The sequence below is a fragment of the Empidonax traillii genome, unplaced genomic scaffold (genome assembly GCF_003031625.1).
Source record: "Empidonax traillii isolate 1590-97213 ecotype Southwest subspecies unplaced genomic scaffold, ASM303162v1 scaffold268:size1028579, whole genome shotgun sequence".
Lineage (NCBI taxonomy): Eukaryota > Metazoa > Chordata > Aves > Passeriformes > Tyrannidae > Empidonax > Empidonax traillii.
The window spans coordinates 281,195-305,089 of NW_020955461.1; the positions used below are offsets into that span (position 1 = coordinate 281,195).

Consider the following 23,895-nt stretch of genomic DNA (forward strand, 5'->3'; position numbering starts at 1 on the left):
ATAATTCATAGGTCAGCCTACTGTCACGCTTCCTATAAGAACTGTTCCTATTCAGCTGATGACTGGGATAACACAAGATGGATAACATGCACCAGATTACTTTGCACCATGTGGATTCTGACTCGCTTGCTTATTTCAGTGTTATTTTCCAAAACATATGCCAGGTCCAGCAGTAAACCATGTCCCTGGTGCCATACCTACATGCTTTTTGAACACTTCCAGGGACAGTGATTCCACCACTTTCCTGGGCAGCCTGTTCCAGTACCTGACCACCCCTTGCACACCATCTCTGTAAAGGAAGCATTCGGCAGAGGGGTAAACTTTGCAACAGCCAAGCCCACATCAGACAGTAAATCATGAAAGTTTATATTTAAAAATCACCCAGGTGGTAATTTATATTCTTCTGCTTCTTGTGAAGGGGAGGGGAGGAAAGGAGAATCATCCCTGTGTAAATGAGTAATATCAGCTTCTTCCTTCATCAAGACTGGTACTAACAACATTTCTGTATTTGCAGAAAACATGAAAAACACTGAAATCACCATGTTACTCTGTGAGAGCAACCATCCTTAACACAAAAACGATCTTCTCTTCAGGGTGTCCACAGAGACCGACAGCAATGCAAGTGACACTTGCTGACAGCAATGCAAATCATCTCTCTTTTGGACACACTTCCAACACTATTGTCCAAGATTAAATACCTTGAAATTCTGCCTGGAATTACATTATTTTAAGGGAATCATGTTTTTTCTGTGCTCTTAATGTTTTAAAAAGGAGATCTGCTCAGGAGGATATTAAATTGACACAAATCTACCTATTATTCTCTTTATTTTAGAATGAGAGCAAAAAACTTAGAAACCAGTATCACCACACTTCTTTTGTAGTAGCAAAGAAGAAACTGGACAAGTAAACTAGTCAGCCCTGCATGCTCAGATAAACTTCCCACTTTCCTGTGCTATCTGTGCATTACCACCATACTGAAAACCAAGGGTGTCCCTAAGGTACCACAAAATGCTTCCAGCAAGCATCAGCAGGGAGGATGCTTCTGCAGGGAGAAAGGCTTTGTAACAGGGCATGCAGCCACGTGCGCAGCAAAACAAAAGTGTAGAGCTCAGTAGGGAAAGACGTGGAACTGGCAGAAATACTCCTGTACTGCTGAAATGAACGCTGCTCCCACTCATACCACAGCTACATTTCTCACATCACAGGTCTCTTCCCTCTGTTTCAGGGTTGCATTAAAAAATGAGAGAGACAGCAACACTTTGCACAGAGCCTTAGCCTCTGCAGCACTGGCTGTAGGAAAATACTGGTGTTTCACTGCCACTTACCTTTATCAGTGCTGGCACAAGCCATGCTGCCCAAATACATCCTCCCCAATCACCTGCCTTAAGTAGAAGCTTTAAAGGAAACTCACTCATTACAAGAATATAGCACCCCAAAAAAATTAGTTTTAAGGTCATTTTGCACTTTCAAGTTGTTAGACACCAGATCAATTATTATCGTGTCAGAACCACCCTGTGGGGAGAGTGTGTGTGTGTGCAGGGGGAAGGGATGGGTTGAACCTCCTGAGGGTGAGGTGACACCGTATCCCTCACGACAGCCCCTGGAGCCCACATGATGAAGCTCTGGAGTAGCTGTCAGTCACAAACAGCCTGGGAAAACTGCAACACACCACTCATCTGGAGCCCCTAAGCCAGGTTCAGATTGGCAGGGACAGTGTCCCTCACCCTGGCCTGGAACCCCAGAGTGGCTGGTGGGTCAGAGACCCTGCCTGGAGGGGTTGGCCAGAGGGACCAGAGCAAATAAAACCAAGGGCATGTGTTTGCCTTGTGGAGTGGCTCTGCCATTGAACTTGAGAGCTGGTCTACAAGGCTTCAATGGTAGCAATATAATCTGTCTCTCCCTCTTTCTCCTTCTCTCTCCTTGATCCCTCTGCTTCTCTTTCTCTGCTCCTTTCTTGATGCTTAGGGTGGTTTGGAGCTGGAGGGATTGGACCTTGATTTAAGTGTTGTTGGTTTACTGAATTTTGACTTAAATGTTGTTTTATCAATATTGTAGTGAAACATTTTTTTCCAGTTTGTGTGGTGTCCTTTTGAACTTTGACCAAGCCCCCTTATTTACTCCCCTAAATTAATATAGAAATTCCTTGGAAACAAGCCTGTGGCTTATTCTCTTGACGCTATCTCAAGGTATTAAAGAACCCTATATCCATATATTAAAATAAAACTCGTAGCCAATCCCATGAGCCAGCAGCTCCTGGGTCAGAGTTTTACACAAGTGATCTTCCCATTTCCCTGCTCTCAGAGGACTAAATCACAGTGTTCGTGTCCCAGGCTAGTGGAGTGCTTTGCTTTAACGTAAGAGTACAACTATTTAATTGCTTCAATATTCAGGTTCTTTACTGTCACCTGAATTTGAGCCATCAGAGTCTTCTCTGCCAAATATCACTGACTGCCCCTCTCAGTGTACTCATACAAGCACAGTCCATTTCCCAAAACAGTCCATTCAAATCTGGGGAGAAAAGGGTGGCTGCCATCTCAATTCGCTTGCAGCTTTCTTTGTCAAATCCTCTGTTCTGCAGATGCCATGAACACAAGCTTGGAACACTTCAAATATAAAACTGTTCTTTTTGCTGTGTTTTACTGTCAACCTAAGCCACAAAACACACCATTCAATGACCAAAATACAATTTCAGCCAGCAGCAATGGCCTTGATTCCTTTTGGCCCAGGGAGTTACTCCTTCAGATTGAAATGCAAGTCAGTGGACTTAATAAAGCCACAGAAATTTCAACTGTTTAAATATCTGCTGTGCAAAAAAATTTAAAAAAAAATTAAAAATTAGCTGACATGAGAGTGATGCAAGTTGTGTAATGACACCGGAACGGTCCATTCTCCCCAGTTCCCCAGTGCTAGGTCGAACTTGGATAGTAAGGTAAAAGTAAGGGAAATCAACCACTCTACATTGCTGCTGAGTCCCCTATATATCCTATCTGTGGCAAATTTTCACCTTTACTAGGATCAAGGTAACAATGACTCCTCCATCTGAAGGGAATGTCAGGAAAGTACTTCTGGATCAATGGCTGGTAAGTGTCATACATAAACACACTTTGTTAGCCTTTAAACAGAATATGTCACTGGTAACCATATAACTAGACCCAAAAAAAAAGGAAATAATAAATGTCTAAATCTGGAGCAGTATCAAATCCAGAGTTGCTCATCACCACCACATAAATTTTATTTTCATTCAAGGTTTAATTCAGCATAAACAAGGGAACAAAAATAAAAATTATAATAATGGAATGGCATCTTCAATTGTTTATGAATTATCACACTAACAAAAAAAAAAAGAAGAAAAAAGAAAAAAACAAGTGTGTTGGAAAAGAACTGTTGAGTATGCTATACATCAAAACCAATTTTACTTCTGGGTTCTCAGAATGGAGCATTTCAATTTTCACACTCTAAAACAAACCATACGTGAGCTTTAAATGCTCCAGATGGGACGCCTTTTGTTAAAGCTTTTGAAATCAGCACTATAGTTCTGTTTCATGGATGGATTTTGGTTGGTGTGTTATTGCAATCAGTAATGCTAAAACAGTCTGTCAAGCTCTCGAGATGACAGAAGAGAGAACTAAGGGGAAAGAACACACACAAACACCCTTTAAAAACCCATACTATGTCATGACATTTTTTTTGGAGGACATGAATCGAGAAATAAAGAAAAGGCACTCAGCACACTCAGCAATGGCTCAGCTGGTAAATCACAGCTCGTCATTCCACACACTCTGAATTTATAGGTGAAAGCCTGTGGGAAACAAATAAATCGTATTTTCTATATACAATAAACTGCAGGCTGGAATCAGTATCCTGAATATTTTGTAACACAAATGAAAGAGATTACTTTCTAAACACAGCAGTCCAAGCTATACACTTAATGAGAAGATGATAGCATAATTAATTAACTTTAGTCAACACGGTTTTACAGGAAACAGGTCTGGTCAAGCAAACTTGCTCCTGTTTTCTGATAGAACCATGAGTTTGATGGGCAGAAGACATCTACAGTCCTAGGACAGACTTCTGTACAGTTCCCAAATGCATGCAGCTAGAAACTCTGACTGTTTTTAAAAGCATTTATACAAAATCAATGCAGCCAATGCCAAATCGATTAAAAAGCAGCTGACAGTGAGTTCACACACATGAATGAAACCCCTCTAATCATAAATGGGTTTCATCATCTGCGAGTAGCTTATTTAATGGGGCCTACAGGGATCTGGTTACAAAACTGCTTCATGTCTTCATCAATTATCTGAAAGAAAACACCGATCAATTTTTGGTAACAGCTGGAGAAGAGTCAAAATTGGATGAAGGGGGATAAATACAACTGTAGATGTGTCGATTATTTAAGTCATCTTGAGTTGCCTGACAAGAAGGGTTCTCCTGAACTACACTAAACCCATGCAGCCAGCTGAAAAATTGCAGGTGTACTGGAAAGACTAAGGAATAAAGGATGAGGACCTACAGCAATGTTGAAGTCACTGGATGAGTACTGTGCCCTGTCCCAACGGCGGCCCATCCAGGGGAAAACACTGACAAATTGGAGCAGGATTGGATTCAGGAAAATGACACAAAATTTATCTGAGATTGAGGAAATGAAGCAATACCAAAAGACTTTCTTATTTGCCCAAGAGAGCTCAGAGTTGACTTGTTAACAACATTTAGTTTGTTACAGAGGAAAGAGGTTTCCATTCATAGGGCGTGCTTTAATCTAGTAAGAAAAGATATAAAAGTATCTAATGGCAAGTCTAAATTCAGACTTAAAAGCCATATTTAACATATCAAGACCTTTTCCTAGGTAAAAGAATTTCCCATTTGCTTTGCTGTTCTCAACAAAAACGAGGGGCTGCACCAATGCAGGGGGCATGTACCTGTTAGATGTGAAAATAACTGACTTTAAAATTAAAAACTAAATCAAACCCCTTACATTTCATAGGCCTACAAACTTCTTCAAGGCTTCACTGAAGAGGCAATGCTGGCTAAGCCATCCTGCTGAAAGATCGATTTCCTAAGGAAAAGAAAGCACCATATAATAGGGCCTTGAAGTGAAACAACAAAGATAAGCAAGGGACACGGGAGGACTTTCCCAGGCCTTGGTCGCTGCTGGGAAACCTCATCATTCATAACACAAGTCTTTCAGGAAGATTAGGGTTATTATTTTTTTGAGCAGTAACACTTCTGTTGTAACCATGACTGTCTAAGGATACAGGACAGGTAGGATTTGTAGAGAGACGCAATACTTTTTACCAACACCTCTGTGAAAAAGGCACACACACAAACCCCTTTTACAGGTGCAAGGTAAGGTTTGGGATGGAAACCAGAGGAACAATGATGAGAAAGGAGGTGGTGATGGGGAAACGGAGATGGATGATGGAGAACAGTCCTCACTGGCATTTGTATAGCCTCCCCTTGCCCCACACCAGCCCTTGCAATCTCAGCACCAATCCTCCCTGCCCCACTGCATCCTGAGTCCAGCACCAGGGCTACAAGGCTCCCTGCAATGTTAGCACTGTGCAACTGCTTTAATAAATAACTGCACTTAATTCATTAACTCTCCAAGATTAGCAGAAGACATACACTGCAGCCAAGACCAACATAGCCAAGTAAATTCTGAGTTTTCAGGCCAAGTCACAGAGTTATGACAAGCCAAAAGGATTTTTTTACATGAGGAAAACATTTGCTAAGTACTTTTCATTCTTCAGAATGAAAAAAACTCCCTGTAGGATTTGTTTTAAACAAGGCTGTTCCTAAAGCAAGGATTAGTAGAAAATGTGATGAAGAGTTTTTATTTTAATGATATTTTTAAGTACATAAAAGAAGTGGATTCTTATAAAAAGTCAGCTTCAAATTCATCTATGAATAAAAGCAGCAAAGAGCTGCCAGACCTAGTGAAAAACGGTTGGGGTGGATGTGGGTAGAAAGGAGATTCTCCAGGAAAACTCTCTAGCATAAACCTCCCTGGTCTGAGGGACCAGCCCTGCCTTCATGGAGCACAGCATGCCCCCAAAAAACCACTCCAGTGAGCACTTGCAAGCCAACAACCTCTTTACATCCATTAACATTATGGTCACTGCAAGAGTGTTCCATTATACTGCAATTCCAAACAAGTGCATTCCTGTGTTAATGATTTCATGCTCGTTTAACTTCACTGCCAGGCTTCAGGCAGGTCAGGAGCCCTCCAAGTTCCCATGCACACACTTTGCATTAATGTGCTGCTGCCTGAGGAAATAATAAGTTGGAGAGTTTCCGTGAAGCCAGCCTGGCCTTCAGATATGTATGTACACAAACCCCTGAGGAGAGATCTCGCACACAGATTGGAGGAGGACCTGCAAAGAGACACCATCCATTAGAAGCAATGGGAGGTGGCCAGGCTGGTCCCCTTCCTCATGGGGTCCCTCTTGCCCTCCAGCCCTGCTCACCAAGTTTCTATTCAAGCCCATCCCGCATCCCTGCAGTGGGATCTCAGACAGCCCTCTGCTGTCCCCTATGTGCCCCAGGGTGCTCATTCACCTGTGCTGGGGCCAGCAACGAGTCCAAATTGATGAATGCTTTGGGGCAGACCCCACACCTCAGAGCACTGGGCCCAGGCACACACTCCAGGTACACCACACTATGTGCAGTGCATCTTTGGGGCTGAACCAAAAGACCCCACAACTTTGACAGGAATAAGAACAACAAACTAAGCTCAAGAACTCAACAGTATAGTTGATCGTTAAGAAACTCCCCAAAGATCTGTGCTTTGCAAGTGATAGATGTATCATTTACCTGGGAAAATCTTATTACTCCTACATATCTAATATATGTTAACATAAGCTTTGTATGAAATTTGTATGAATGTATTCCTATACCTGAGCTTAGACATTAAGATGCCAATAGTTTCTTCAAATAAAAAGGCAGAGGTATGAAGGCTGACAGTAAGCTCATCTTTTAAATACTCAAAAAGTCCCCAGGGTATTACAAAACTCAAGAACTGTGGTGCGTTATTTCACAAAAAATGCAAGGAAAAAGTGGAATTTCTTATGAAAGGTGACGCACAGTAGAGTGTAATTCCCACTGTATAAGAATATAAAACCAGAATAATAACCTAGCATTAAGTACATATAGAAGTTATTATTAGGGGAAATTGCAGATTTTCTTTTTGCTATGGATTTGGAAAATTCTAAAGAGAGTTTGAAAAGTGACAGAACCTTATTCAGAAAAGTTTCTTCCAAGTGGAGCTCCTTTTAAAAACCCTTGGGAATAAACATTCATCTACACCTTCCATTCCAAAAAAAAAAAAAGAAAAAATGGAAAAATTGGGAAGAAAGGTGATCATGGCAACGCTTGGTGAGGTGAGCTGGGATGGTTCCAGCCTTCTCTGGATGGCTGCAACCTCTGTGCCTCAGCCACCCCAGTTCTCGGTGCAATGTCTTTATGACAACCCCACTTCCTGAGGTAGTTCTGTCTAACGTGCTGTGACAGAGGAGCATAAAGCCATTGCAAACCAGTGCTGCTGGAGAGGATGTTCTGGCCTTCCTTGCCACCTGCAGCTGCTCTTTCCTCTCCTGTCTGCTCCTGCCAGCATGGATGCTGTGGAATGAGCTGGTTCAAGGAACTAACCCATCTGAAAATGCTCCCAAGATGAAGTATAATTAATATGCCATTGGTTTTGCTACCTCATGCAGCTGGGTGAACCCCAGTGGTGGCAAGAGAGGGAAAGGAAACAGAGAAAAAAGCAGTGAGGGCAACGCAGGGGTAAGGTGCTTCAGAACAAGCTTCAGGTCCTATGCCTCTAAATTCTTGGATGGAAAAAAATTGGGTGGGAAGTTTATATTTTACAAAATTGCCCCAAACCCAATGGAAACAAATTTCTGAGAGGTGGAAGAAGGGGGAGAAGGAAGGCTGTTTGTGAGTGGGACTGGCCCAGTCATCCCTGTGGGTCTGAATAACTCCTGCTGGCATAGAGGACACAGTACCACACCACACCACCACAGCACTTGGGAGAGCCAGTGGCACGTGCCAACATTCAGCAGGGCCCCAGAAATTCAGATGTTGTTTGATCTCAAAAGCTCAGCCCACACCGTCTCTGCCTTGCTTGAGTAATGCTGGATTCATTGCAAGGCAACCCATCCTGTAACAAACCTGTGTCAAAACCTGAATGCTACCACTGGATGGAAGTACCTCAGCACACTGCAGGTAAAGCTTTTTTCTTCTGTGTCCTTTGTTTTTCAGTCACTTTCCACCATGCCCTTTTACCAACCTTATCCCTTTTGTGACAACATGATGTTTTGGTTTGTAAGCTTTTAGGTGTCAAAGTATATTGACACTTTGGCAAACAAGCCCCTCCTGTAAGCTGACAAGCATGACTTCCCTGCAGAAACTACAAGTCTGCACCCTCTGCCACTTCTGGCTGATATAAGACTGTGAGAGCAAACTTTACATCAAACCTTGGAAACTGAATCCTTTTATTTATGTTACTAGTTAAAAGAACTGGAGACCATTCACTAGCTTTTAGGAATATTAATATCCCCATCTATCCCCTTCTTCCTTTCATTGCTCAAAACTATTATTCCTTGCTTCTTAAAACCTCTGCATAGAAACTCTAGTGTTTGTAACCATAATGTTATCCATAAAGAAAGGGTAGTGATAAAGTACTGATAAATCTGGGTTAGAGAAGTGGATTTTCATAATCAATTTTCATAGGGCAGAAAATTCAGCTCCCCAACATTGTGCCTGCTATTGAAATATGCAAGTTGCTGTCAGGTGTGTAGACTGATGAGGATTACCGTATTGGAGTGGAGGGTCATTATAAACATACTAATTAGTACCATGAAGATGACAAATGCAGCACTTCAAACAATGTGAATACTAGGTCACAAGAGTCAGAAAGCTGAGTCCATAATTAATAACATAGCTTATGGTGGTCAAACAAGAGAAGTAGAGAAAAGATTAAATTTTTTCACTGAATCACCAAACACTTGCCAGAAAGATCACACTAAAATTTGGGCAGTAAAGTTTTTTAATTCATAACCATGAAGTTTGACCCCAGTTCAGAAACCAACACCATATAAAATAGCAGCATTGTATCAAATAGGCTATTTCATATTCAAAAAGCCTTTTCACCAACAGAAATATTTTCCCAAAACTTTTCCCTCTTTCCACAGTAGTTTAGAATTGCTCTAATGAGAGAAAGTTGTGATTCAAATCCAGAAAACTCTGCATCAGAAGAAAAGGCCACAAACCAGTGAGTACCTATAATAATCCAGAAACATTTCCTAGTATTTCTTGCATGCAAAGAAGCCTTCTGTGTATTTGTTTCTCCTGCAGAAGACAGCAGAAAGGAAGAAGTGAAAGAGCTGGAGTTTGGAGGGTCAGATTTTGTACGAGCTACTAAATCTCTCAGTTTGTAGACCATAAAACTGCTGAAAATCAGTCTTTGTGAATATTTTTAAGCTGCAGTGTTTACATAAATTTGAAAATTGCTTCACATCAACATCAAAGGACAAAATAAGATTATGTCTTCCGTTTGATAATGGATCTACAAAGCAAGAAAATCACTCTTCTTTAACCTACTTTCTGTTCAGTTTACAATATAATACTGAAAAAAATAAAGGTAAGATTGTATGGAGAGGTCCCCATGCAAATAGGGAGCCAAAATCTAATCTGAACTCAAGGTGAAATGCACAGAATTGAAAATATCTTCTACTTTCAGCTACAACTAGCTGTTCTAACTTCACAAAGACGACTGTGGAGAATTTGACCTATATTTTCTGAGAGAAATTTCTCCTGTTAATAAAACATACGTATTTTTAGGTTTCATTCACTCTCTTTGAGCAGCCTAATAGTTTTGAGATAAAAATACTATAGAGGAAACCCCCCACCCCGCATATCAATGAAAAGCCCTCAGGGAATGACAGAGCATTAACCTGCCCAATAACCGCATTAACCTTCCCCCAAAGGACATTTTCTCTGAAACTGTGAAAATCTGAACATGTCAGAATATTAGGTCTTCCACCATATCACTCCATGCCCTTCTGTTGTGAAAGGGCAGTTATTACTGTAAAACAACAGTTTAAGGCAGAGACAACAGTACTGATGATTTAATCAGGGAGTTTCCTCATAGGCTCTCCCAGTAGAAAGTACTTATAAACACTGCTATCCAGAGTCTTTTCAAAGTCAGGAATAACAAATATTAATTATCTTCCATGGACTACCTTCATGGCTGCCTCTGTAAACTGACATTCAGGAACTGTGAGGATTAATTACAAGTAATGAAGCTCACTTCTGCATCGCACAGTTAAATACAACTCCCTGCAAATGAGTTTGACCTTTCTAGCACCACATGCTCTGGAATTCCTTATTCAGAAGGGGATTACCTGCAGCCAGCATCTTCACATGAGAACCAGGATCATATATGAACCAGGCCAAGAACCTGGCTCTATATTCAGGCTTTAAAAGCGAAATAGGTATTTGACAGGAAATCATGTTCAGTAAATGAAATCGTGTGAACCACTGACAACTGAAGAGGCTTCCTGCAGAAAATGCTGAATGACAATTGCGCGGTCTTGTGCATATATGTGAAAGGTGTGTCTGCACTAATACACAGCTCGCTACAGAGAGGCCTGGGTTGTGAAGCTTGAAGCTACCCCAAAATCAGAGTGTAACAAGATTAGGACCACTGCAAGACTGAACTAAAGAGTGGATATATTACTGACAAACTATTCAGTCCTAGTAGCACACTGAGAAACATTTCCATACACTCAACTGATGCCATTAAACACAAAATTTTATCATGTGTTCCACGTTGAGATATTTCGGAAAAGAAGCAAAGCCATAGGATTGTATTGCAATCCAGTTTTGCAAAATGAACATGAAAAATTGTATCTAATGTAATTATTAGTTTGGAGAGGCAGGACTTTTGTTAAATCAGTCATGTAAAACACATCTTTGGATTGTTGCTTGAATCTCAGATGCTGAAGCCAGGAGTTTATGGACACACAGAATATGAAGGGAAGTTCATCAAAAAGATCTCATTGGCCTCAGACATGTTATTTTGTTTGGGAAAAAAAGTAAATTCACAGTGGTATGAAAGAAATCTTGAAAAAAATTAATGCTCTAACGTTTCTCCACAGATATGCTGATTCAACAAATCATGTCTTAAAAGTCACATTTGACATCAGAATTTAACAACCCTGATGGGGTTGATCCTCACAAACAGGGAGAGTCACTTCCCTGCCCTGGAGAAAGTGGACTGCCTCCTCCTTTAATGTGCTCACTTCTAAGGCTGGGAACTGCTTGGTTGCTGTTGAGTATTTACAGGTCAGTTTGCATTTTTGTAGACTTTAGTTGCTGCCTTCAGTCATTGCTCCCAGCAGAGAAGAAACAGTTTTGAAATGCCACAAAATTGACAACCTCCACTCTACCAGAGGAAAGCCACTAAATCTAACATCACTTCTCATCACCTACCCTTTATAGGTCAGACGTATCCAACTGCAAGTTAAGATTAAAAGTGGCTTGCTACTAATCTTAGCACAAACATTAGTGCCGCTCTAATACACTGTGCTGTGCAGCAGGGTGGGAGATGAAATAATCAGCTATCTGGCTGGCCTCTAACCTTGGCCTGGAAGTGCACAGGGGTGGGAGCAGCATTAAAAACGGGTTTAATGATCTCTGCCTGTCTGGGTCAAGTTTAGTAATAATTCTAACGAAAAATACATGTAGCCTGACTTCAAGATCCTTTGGAAGATGCAAAAAACAACTCTGACTTATGTTGTTCTTTGCCAAAGGAATACCATTTTGACAGTACCTGTCAAAACTGGCATGCCTCCTGTTTTGTCTTGTAGCCGCTATCATGACTTGGGATTCAATGCTCACAGCAGCTTTAAAAATTTTTAATGAATAATTACACCAGCTGATTTTCCATGTGACTTTAAATTCATCAATATTATTACCTTTGGAGATATTCATGTAGTGGTCCCGGTGGAGCATTTCAAGAAAGGCCAAGGGTAACACGTTTGGATCTATAAATTCAACATGGAACTGTTTCCGGTTATTTCCCTAAGGATCTGTTCCCTAGGTACATTAAAAACAAAACAAAACAAAACAAAACAAAACAAACAAACAAAAAACCAAAAAACCACAAAAAAACAAACAACAAAGCACCAAAACATAGCTCCCTTACAAATAAAGAAGCAAGATGAAATTGTCTTTTTCCTTCTGTAATTCTAAATGAATGCAGATGTCTGCAAATTATTAAGATTTCTTGGAAAATCAGTGACCGTAACAAGAACCTTCTGCACCCCTTGATGAGCAAAAGAGCCATCACCGAGTTATGAACCAAATTTATAGAGCAGAAATACTTGTCGACTTCATTTGGGGAAGAGGTCTGAGGTATAAGAAAAGCCTGAATATAATGATTTACATCATATGGAACCTCTCAGCCCTGTTCTCTTTTAATTACCTTCATCACTATGGAGACAATGGGCTTTTTGTTTCATTCTTTCAACTTCTTGGGGTGAGCACCGATGCCCTATTAACTAGAGTACTGCAAATAACAGCGAAGGGATATCTAGCCTTATTAAGAATTAGCTCATCTCATGATTTCTCTGCTCAAAGCATTGAATCCAAACTATCCTGCCAAGCTGCCTGCTGATAACAAACATGGAAAGACCATTTTAATTGTAAAAACAAAAGGTCTGACGTACTATCACCATCCCAAACAACATCAGCTGCTCCTTGCTGCTGCTGCTGCTGCTGGAAGGGGAAATGCTGCTGGGAGTCAGCTGAAGGTCGGCTGTTGCTGCTGCTGCTGCTGCTTCTTCTTAAAATGCAGAGCTAGTTTAAGCACAGATGCGATTAGAAAAACCTGCACAGATGGTTTTTGTCAGTGACTCTTCCATAAGTTACATTTATATTCACTTAAGCTTGGAGTAAAACAGCAACATTATCGTTTAAATTAATGAATTCATACTTTGGTTTCCTGTAATAGTTATTTCGTTGTTGACTGACTTACCTACTTACCTATTTCTGTACGGTCTATCAGACAACAGAAGGCACATTTTCACCATCCAGTGTATTACCTAAAATTCTTCACCAAATAGGAATGCTTATTACCATGAAGGAGCTGTGGTTAAAATAAAACAAACACAGATTTCCTGGGAGAAAGATGGCCAAAGTTTGAAGTGCAAGCATACATATAATCCTAATAAGGCTATGTTTGCTTCAAACCAGTGACTCTAGCCTCCATATGAACAATCTCATGCTTGATGCCAATGTAGGCCTAGTAATATAAATAATTTTGATTGTCAGCTTCAGGTAACCTAGAGCTCAATGTTGCACAGAAACCGTGACTAGCTCCTTCCTGGAGTCATTTAGCTAAAGAAACAGGTTAAAGAAGCACACTGAAGGTATCAGAATCAGCCACATGCCATTTGTTTTCCACTTCCCAGAACTGCCAGGTGACAAAGATATCAGTGCAGTCATATGTGTCTTTTCCTGCTCCCCAAGCCTGGCTGGCTGGGAACACCACTTGCATCCAGCAGCACCCTTTATAAGCTGCTGGGGAGATCTCAGCCTGGAATGCCTTAAAGACCTCTTTCCCCTCCTGTGTTAAATCACACTGACAGTTTACTAGAGGGGCCAGGGGAGCGTTCACCACTCCTAATAACACCAGCCACAATGCACAGCCCTGCAGCTGCCCCTTTCCCTCAACCCCACCCCAATCTTACATTTAGACTGTAACCATCCCTGAACATGTAACCTTTATGTAGCTGGGTTGTCTAGGGATTTTTCCTTCAGTATTTCCTGAATATTTTATATTCCTTGAGCACTGTTCACAGTAATTGAATAATCCAATAATTCCCAGCAATGACATACAGCTTAGTCTCTTTCTAATTTGAGCATGATGATACCTCATAAATGAATTGGGGCAAGCCAAAAAGTAAAGGCGTTTCAGGCAGTAATGAAATCTAAAATGCTCGCCTGCATCTATTTATTAATGTCATCACCGAGCAAAAAAGCAATAGAGCATCAAAATGAAACACGGCATCTGCGGCTCGCCTATCACCTATCACTTACACACACACACACAGTGTTAATTAAAGACTGCAAGGCTATTGTACAGGTTTCTCTTTATCGAGCCTTTCTGCATTATTCCATCGATAACCCAGACTAAGATGCTCTGATAAAAGCTCAGTAGAAAAATGTCCGAGTAGCCTGCCAAGAACCACACAGACTTGGCCTATGGACAAAACACAAATCCACAACTGTGGAAAGGAAAACAAAAACGAGGACAGAAAGCCAACTAGTCGTTCACTTCGGGATACGGAAAATAGAAGCATGTTTTTCAGCAGCTGATTGCTTACATGAAATATTTTAAACTTGCAGCACAGCCAGTTGTTGTTCAGAAACAGAACCACACCAGAGGTCACTGGGCTCCTGACTGTGAGCATCACTTGAGCAGAGAAAGGGGTTACAAGGACTTCTTAAGTCCCCCTCAGTGTAACTATTCACCTTTAGGAAGAAAAACCTTTCCTAGGAGAAAAGCCTGCTAGACCTCGTCACAGACTTGTGCTACACATGTTTGAGCTTCTATTGCAAAACAGCAGGAAGTTATTTTGACACTGAGCCAGGTTTTTGAGAAAAATGCATATCAGCTACCTCTCTGAACAGCAAACTACCATATCTATCTCAGGGTTAGCCATTTGTTAACAACTTTTTTTCTGATAACATACAGGGCAGATAGCTGTGTCCTCGGTCTAACACAGTGTCCCTGCTCTAGTTTGCACAGTCCTGAAGAATTTCTACGGCACTTTACAACACTTCACTGTTACAGTATAGTGTTTTCTAGGAATTCATATACATTTACTGACAGATTTACAGGAGAGCATTTCATGCTGATCATCTGACAGTACTATGCCTACAAAGCAAAAGAACGTCTCAATTTTGACATTAGTATGATTTGAGCAATGCTATCTCACGTGAGAGAGAAAAGTTGGAAGACAGGCAGAAAGAATGAGATCATGATCCTTTCCCTTAACAACACTGAACTGCAAGAGTGGAATTAGGTTGAAAGATCTAAGTACTATATATTTGTATACATTTGTGTTTCCAGGTAGACATATTACCCAGCAAGAATATCTTGGGGAAAAAACAAAACAAAACAAAACAAAGTAAACAAACAACCCCCCCCAAAAAACCCAAACCCAGCTAAACAGAGCTTTACTGTCTTCTTTTCTGGCTAAGGCTCCATCTCACAAACAAAACCAAAAAAAGCAAAGAAAAGCAAATTTCCATTCTGTGCCAAAGTACTTCATTGAATAAAAAATGGATTAAATTTATTTTTCTTTTTATATTTTTACCTTTTTTATAATTTAGTCTATATCAACATAAACAGTTTTGAAAACTCCGAACTAATTCAGTATCTCTGTTTTACCTTGAGCTGCAGTTTTTGGTAAAAAACAGACCAAACCAATTTACTTTAGTTTTATGTGCCCTGAGCGGGAGGACCATGACTGCAAGAATTATCATCTCCCAGGTGACCCTGAAATTGTGCAGGATCTACTACTCCAGCTGGATCCCTACAAATCTATGGGGCCTGATGGGATTCATCCCAGAATCCTCAAAGAGCTGGCTGATTTCAACGCAAAAACTCCCTCAATGATTTCTGAGCAGTCTGGGGAATCCAGAGAGGTCACAGCTGACTGGAAGCTGGCAAACATTGTCCTGATTTTCAAGAAGGGGAAGAAGGAGGACCCCAGAAACTACAGGCCTGTTGGTCTCACTGCAGTGCCTGTCAAACTTACGGAGAAGATTGTTCTGACAGGTATTGAAAAACATCTGAAAGACAACACAGGCATTGATCACAGCCAGTATCGCTTCATGAGAGGAAAGTACTGCTTATCAAACCTGATTTCTTTCTGTGACAAGGTAACCCACCTAGCTGATCAAGAGAGCCAGTTGGTGTAATATTTTTGGATTTCAGTAAAGCTTCTGATTATGTCTCTCATGGGATCCTTCTAGACAAAATGTCCAGCACACAGCTGGATGAACACATCAAGTGGTGGGCGAGCAATTGGCTCACAGGTCGAGCACAGAGGGTAACAGTGTATGGGGTAACATCAAACTGGTGAACTGTCACTAGTGGGGTTCCACAGGGCTCCATTTTGGGCCCAGTGCTCTTCAACATCTTCATAAATTACTTGGACACAGGACTGGAAGAGATACTAAGCAAGTCTGCAGACGACACCAAACCGGGAGAAGCTGCTGACTCCCTCGAAGGCAGGGAGGCCCTGCAGAGAGACCTTGACAAATTAGAGGACGGGGCAATCACCAGTTCAATACGCAGTTCAACAAGGGAATGTGCCGGATTCTGCACCTGGCATGGGACAAACCTGGCTGTACATAGACACTGGGGAATGAGATGTTGGAAGGCAGTGCCACAGAAAGGGACTTGAGGGTCTTGATTGATGACAAGTGGAATATGAAGCAGAAGTGCCCCAGCAGCCAGGAGGGCCAACCGTGTCCTGGGGGGCATCAGGCAGAGTATCACCAGTTGGTCGAGGGAGGGGATTGTCCCTCTCTGCTCTGCACTGGTGCAACCTCACCTTGAATATTGTGGCAGTTTTGGGCACTGCAATATATGAGAGATATTAAGGTATTGGAGAGTGTTCAAATGAGGGCAATGAAGGTGGTGAAGGGCCTTGAGGGGAAGCCATATGAGGAGTGGCTGAGGGCACTTGGTCTGTTCAGCCTGGAGAAGAGGAGACTGAGGGGAGACCACCTTGCAGTCTACAATTTACTTGTGAGGGGAAGATGAGAGGCAGGCACTGATCTTTTCTCTGTGGTGACCAGTGACAGGACCTGAGAGAATGACCTGAAGTTGTGTCAGAGGAGGTTTAGGTTGGATATTAGAAAAAAGTTCCCCACCAAGAGGACGGTTGGGCACTGGAACAGGCTCCCCAGGGAAGTGGTGACAGCACCAAGCCTGACAGAGTTCAAGAAGCATTTGGATGATACTCTCAGGCACATGATGTGACTCTTGGGGATGGTCCAGTGCAGGGCTAAGAGTTGGACTTGATGATCCTTGTGGGTCCCTTCCAACTTGACATATTCTGTGAATTACTGGATAGTCACTAAAAGCTAGACAACCCTCTTTTCTGGGGTTCATCTCTTCTGTTTCCTGAAATGCCCTTTTTCACCAACCCTCTTCTCTGTAGTATTGAGGTTGTTGCTGTGGCTTCCCAGAGAACACAGCAGCCTCAGGAGCTCTAACTCCACCTGTTCACAGATGAAATCCAACTTCTGTATCATAACTGGAGGTACAAAATCCATCACGTAACAACACTGAAAAATAATTACTCCATACCTTAGTGAATACAGGGTTCATACATCTAGTATCATGATGACCCAAGAGGCATTTATCCAATCATTGAGGTTCATTAAAATACACCAACTAAAGAGGCAGTGAATAGCAAAAAGGCTAACAAGTTGAAATTAAATGACAGTAATTAAGTAACTTTCCTATGTCTTCTCATGGTAATGCCTGGCACTGCCTCAGGCAAACCAAAAGCCAAAATCTCACACAAGGAACCACAGGAAAATTTGACCTTTTGTCGTTTGCCGCTGAGAAAAAACCCAACAACCCCATGGAAATGTAGTTCGTCATATGAGGACAGGCAGAATGAATCACACAGCTATTTAGATAATTAATACATACTTTACTAGTAGATCACCTTTTGCTCCTGAAGTGGAATTACAAAGATGGCAGGCCACCTGCTTAGTCTCCAAAGCCCTGGGAGAAGGGTCAAACAGGAGGGTAGAAAGTACTTTGAAAACCACTGCCAGCCCAAAAGGTATTACTGGCTCATGGTAAATACACTAAGAATCATTAAGCTATGTGTCCTGAAATTCACTTATGTGGAGTCAAAAGTTCAGAAGGACAGGCTTTCCTAACAACTGTACAACACAGCAGCTGCAAGGGCTGGAGCACTGAGCGATTCAACTTTAACAAAAGGTCTGAAGCAGAAGCTCAAAATTAATGGCAAAAATGTACACGAACTCTCTTAGTGCCATTCCTGTTTAAAAGATATATTGTCCAAAAGACAAGGTCCGCTCCTTCCTTCTTGTTGTAACCAACAGAATTTTAAAGAGCAAATAGAGAGAATACCTTACAGCCAGAACAGACCAGCAGTTTCTTCACTGATGCTTGATGTAAGGGTTGTGTGTGTCACGCCAAACTTTCCCCCTGACAAGGACTGGGCTGGGGCCATGTACTCTCCAGAGATCCAGGAGAGAGGGAGGATTTTGCAACTTTTAAATGCAAAATCACAAGGCTATCTAATTCTTCTATTTCTCACCTATTTTGTCTTCTATCCTCCTTCACCTTTGTTTTCCCTCACATTATTTCCCTTATATGAATTGCCTCGATGTTTTTCAGGCCCCATCCCATTTTTTCATATTCAGATCAAAATTAGGAATCTTTTTTTTTTTTGGTATAGATTTGTACCATTACTGTTTTATTTGTGATCACTCTATTTAGCCTCTTGTTTCAGAATGAGGACTTGTGGTCTGCTTTCAGATTGCCTCCGTGTCTTGTATCAAAATGTGTCCAATATCAAACTTTGCTGTAATCCCAGTCACCTCTCTTACAGCCTATATGCTGCCATTTCTATTCACCATCCCTGCTGTTTCAGTAAATTTCCAGCACACGTAATGATGGTCATGCACCTCTGATGCAAATATCTTTTCATGCAATATTTGAGGAAACATGATGTCAAATGTCCAGTGACTTCACCAGCTGAAGATCTGTTATTTGCAAAGGGCCATTCAGTAATAAAGTGAAAAAGAACCTCCAGCAATAAAAATATAAATGCAAAGTGACCAGTCATCTTTACTGCAACAGCTGCTGAGGAAACACAGGATTTCCTTGACTTAAAATAACTGAAGTGATTCCATCAGGTGGGAAACAGTTTCTAAAAAAGCTCTGTATTTTGTTCTGTTTCACTGCATTAACCCCAACAAGGTGAACAGAATTAGGAGCATTTTTTCTTTTTTAGTTTCTGTGTCTGCTGTAAATAAAAACCCGACCCATTCCTCCTGGCCACACAGACATTTCATTCACCACAATCTTCCGTTCCCATCAAAACAGCGTCACGGCTATGGCATGCCTTAAGAAAACAGAGCTACAGCAGCATGCTGCCGTCACTCTTGCAAATCTTGCCAGGCTCCAAAAAACCTGGGGAGCTCCTGAGTTCAGGCACCCCAACCCTGCTGCTCACAAATCACCTTCAGGCTCTGCCAGCACCTCTGCCTTCTGTGAGAGCAAAAATCAGCACAGCTAAAGTATCATAAATACTGCACTCTAGGTGACTTGCCAAAATGCAGTCTAGAGGCTGCTGGCTGCTTGTAATGTGTGAGTTTTCCTCTTCGTTTCCAGATATTAAAATGAACAAAAAAAAAAAAAAAAATCTAACACTTTCTTTTCCCAGGAGTACTTTTCTGTGGGGACATCTCTCGGGGACATCTCTCAGGGCAGCCCCAACTATTAACATGAAATCAGAAGAAGTAACACATGAAATTGTCACTTTGCACTCTAAAGTGATGTCCTGTGATCACACATAAAAGTACTCCACAGTATGCTCCTTCCCTGGCTGATCTGAGAGCCAGCAAGAGCACACCCACATAAACAGCAACTCTCCAAGCTTTGCTGGGATTAGATACAGGGGTGCAGTGCAGCTGAGGTTCATCTTGCAAGGACTTCTTCCAGAAACATTCTGAAGGAGGGAAAATAAACTTGCATTATTTCCAGAACCAAGGAGTTGGTTAGAAGAGTGTCTTTACCCGTTTCCATCCTCCAGCTATCCTCATTGCTCATTCAAGACTCAAGGTTTGCGAGTACTTCGGGGAATCCCTTAACCACAGTACACCTCTTGCCTGCCTAGAATGACCATGGTGTGGATTCTGTATTTTATTTTCTTTCTGATAGTTAGTACAAAAAAACACCTCTAAACTGTTTATGAGTCTTCAAGGACAAAAGGATCTCCCATCTGTGTGGTCACAGCTCAATATTCATGTTACTGTTTACTAGCGGTGTGATTCTTTCAGGGAAAGATGATACAGTAACACCAAAAACTCAAAGACACAGAGTGAAAACATCTTACATTAAAGAAACCATGCTTTCCAGGTGGAGAAACATTCAACACGTACTGAGTTATCCATTGGCTTTTTATCATTGAATGTTTCGGATTGGAAGTGAACTTGAGGATCATATAGTTACAAAACCCCTTTTATATCTGTTGGCTCCCATGATTTTGTAGTTCACTGGCCACACAAAGAAAAGTGAGGAAATGTTTTGGAAACTAATTTTTACAGTGCCTTTTAGAATCCACCTTAACTCACTGTTTCAAACTGCATAACATGGATAAATCGGCTTCCTCTGACTTGACTTAAAAATGCAATCTAAGCATCACACAATTCAAAATAATTGCATGGTTTCATTAATTCCTATGTGGTGACTCAGAGTTTACTGAGCTTCCAAGCAATGACAGCACACGGTGGAATGAGAAAAGGGCTGAGAAGGAGAAGGACAGGCTGGGGCTTGGATAGCCTTTCATGCAAGAAGACACAGAACAGACTCACACAAGAAGACGCAGAACAGCCAGGGCAGCATAGAGAAAGAATAAGGAGCTGGGTAAAATCATTATAAGGAGAAGCTGGTTATCTAATGAACATTCAGTTTCTTACTGCACAAAAACTGGAGTTTGTTCAGTGAAAAAATTATCAGTCAGCAGGTCTGAAATAAATCAGAGAATTATCTTTTTACAGAAAACATAATTATAACTGAATCTGAATGCTACAGGATGGGGTAACAGCCAAAAATGTATGTGAAAAAGAAAAAAAAAAAAAAGACTAAGTAAAAGGTCTCTCAGAGAGTTTCAGACAGAAATCCATTACTGACTTCCAAACTACACACAACACCCAGTTTGGGAAACTCCCAAGCTGCTGGCTGCCAGCAGCAGGCACAATATACCACTGGGAAAGATTGCTTTAAAAACATCCTCCATTTTAGACTCATTCCCTGAGCACCCCACACAGGTCACCATTAGAAACACGCTACTCAGTGAAATGTATTTCTGTAGGAAAACCCCTCCTGGTTTTGCACTACACTCAAAAACTGAACTGCTCTCAAGGCAATGATGCCAGAAGAAAAGCAACAGCAGTGCCGGGTGTATACATCTATAACACATTTGCATTTTAAACACAGTATGCTTGGCACATCTGAAATATTCTTACTTCACGCAAGTAATTCAGGATTCCCTTTGAGAAAAAGTAGCAGGCAAAGAAATGGAAAAAAAAATCCAAAGCAGACTTAACATATGGATATTTTGGTAAGGTCTAGGTGACAGAGCTTTCCTCTCTATCCTCTCCTGACAATGTAGAATCAGTCCTGTTCAGGGCATTTGCCAGACTTTGCCCCAGCTCCTGCACCAAGTGTCTCATGGACTGCACAAAAAACATAGCCTTTGGACCCTGCGAGAGATCCACTTCCCCTCCTCTCCTCCCCCAGAAACATCGGTTATTCCTTCCCTCTACCCCTGTGGCTGACCAGCCAGTTCAGGTACCCTCCAGGAAAGATAACATTTCCACTGAGGAAAACATATTTTGCTTTCTTATCTGCAAAATACAATGCAGGGGGAAGAACAACATCTGCTTCCCTCTGGCCTGGGAAGAACCACGTCCAGATCATCCTGCTCAAGGGCAGCTCTGTGGGTGCTACTGTCACCTGTAGTTATTAAAAAGTGCCAACCCCAAGCAGGGAAACACCGACTTTGTTCCTGCCAGGGAGCATGCAGGTGTCAGTGCCAAATCCATGAGTTAATTAAAAATTGTATTTTCTATGGGAAAACAACACGGCCAGCATAATAGAGCTATAATTATAGCCAGGTTTCCACTGGCAACTTGTTAATTGATTCTTATTCTGTTTCTTAAAGGAGAGCAGGGCTGCTGTCACGCCCTCTTTCCTTCCTGCTGCTGCAATTTCTCCAGCAATATTCCCAGGAAAATGTCAATACATTTGTGTCTGCTCTAAAAGGGGCTCAGCATAATGTTGCATGACATGCAGCATCCTGAAAAGAAGTTGCTCTGCAACATGGCAAATCATTACATGTGTAATTACCTACATAGTTTTATATAGAGCATCAAAAATGAAAATATGATAAGTCTCATCTCTCCTCAGCCCTTCTCTGTTGTCATGGCAACCGGACACTTTCTCTTTCCCCTCCATCCTTTTTCCCAAGGGACAAAGAAAACCACTGGGGACTTCACAGATCGGAATAGATGATGCACAAATAGTTTGCCAAATGCATTTGTTCACTGACATCTCTCACTTCATAATTGTGTGCATTGTGCTCACTAAAACTGAGCTGCTGCAAACACGGCCACCTGCTTTCTGCCCAGCACCATCCCAGAAAAACAACACCCATATCCTCTTCTCCACCCCCACCTCCCTCCACATGCTCCAGCAAAGTTCCTCAAGACAAGCTGTTTATTTTTTGTTCAATTTAGCCATTTTTTTCCTGCTTACATGTGCATGGATGAATGGAGGTGAGCTCAGTTTGACTCCACCCATACTGCTGAGTCCTAAATTACTCTGGCAAGCAACAGGTTGAAGTAAATACCTACATCCTGTAGGCAGCCCTTTCACATGTGCCACATTACAGGGAAGAGAAGCAAGGTCTGGGATTTGTGATCCGGGTAAGTGGAAACTTTCACAGCAGTGCTGCATGTCTTGCAGGCACTGCCTTGGCTGCAGGAGGAGGTGCATGGACCGGGGCTGGCACAAGTGCTTCCTACGGAGAGCTGCTTGGTGCTGCCTCCCACCCACTCTCGGTTGCTTACTACTTTGCCAAACTTAAACTGACTGGGTTTCAGTGCCCATGCCAGGTGTTTGGCTTACACCAATGGAGCAGTTTGCTTTGGTTTTATTGGATGTGCTCATTAAAATGATTCTTCTATTCCTGAAAACAAGGCTGGGGACAATACAATTTTTGTGAGTAATAAAACCCAGATCTTTCTAATTTTTCTTTGTTTCAGAGCTGAAAACAGAAGGAGAGGGGCATATGTGTTTGCATGACAAAGATGTACCTCTTTCTGTGCCTGTGAGCTTTCCACGAGTTCAAGTACTCAAATCCCTCCAAGCCCTTTCATGAACACATGATGAAGACCATCACCCATACTGGTGGAAGCTAACACCTCCACTACAGCTGCGACACTGGAATGAAGATCCAGGGAAAGGGGTCCCACCAACCCACTGCACACACCCCATCCAATGCCAGGTGCTAACTGGCCTCATGCCTGTGCCTCCCTGATGCAGAGAGCCATGGAGCTGCTGACCACAAGTACAGAAAACAAGACCCTCATCCCCCAGGCAGCATGTGGGGAACACAACCAGCTGCCCATGAAAATTCCCTCCTCCAAATGAATGAGGCTTCTCACTGCTTTCAGTGCAAATGGAGACAAAGTGCTTCAAAGGCGATGATGACCTCTCGTGCCAGCTGTCAGGAGGCGATGTGGGACGTGACATCGAGGATAACGACTTGCTGGCACCCTGCATCGCTGCACCCTGCAATGTCCACTTGCGCCAGCAGTCACTAGGCATTGTTCTCACAGATGTACCAGGCACTCTCCCATTTCGGGTCATAATGAGCTGCAGATGTGACAGGCATTTCAGATTCTGAATCTGCAGCAATGAAACACTCTACATAGATTCTCCTGCCTTGTTTTTACTTCCTAATTTTTAATAATGACAATTTAACTTCATTGTGCGTGTCATATACAGCAACGGCCAATTCAGAAACCATCCTAAAGGGC

At 41.9% G+C, this 23,895-nt stretch overlaps 1 protein-coding gene and 1 long non-coding RNA gene across 2 annotated transcripts in view; one reads left to right on the plus strand and one right to left on the minus strand.

Annotated features, from left to right (window-relative positions):
- SH3RF3 (SH3 domain containing ring finger 3) overlaps nucleotides 1–23,895 on the minus strand; it is a 250,917-nt gene that overhangs the window by 181,153 nt on the left and 45,869 nt on the right. The window lies entirely within an intron of this gene.
- On the plus strand, nucleotides 1,894–16,127 carry LOC114060279. The gene is made up of 4 exons (XR_003571860.1): nucleotides 1,894–2,011; nucleotides 10,111–10,116; nucleotides 14,361–14,366; nucleotides 16,117–16,127. It is a non-coding gene; the product is annotated as an uncharacterized LOC114060279 (long non-coding RNA).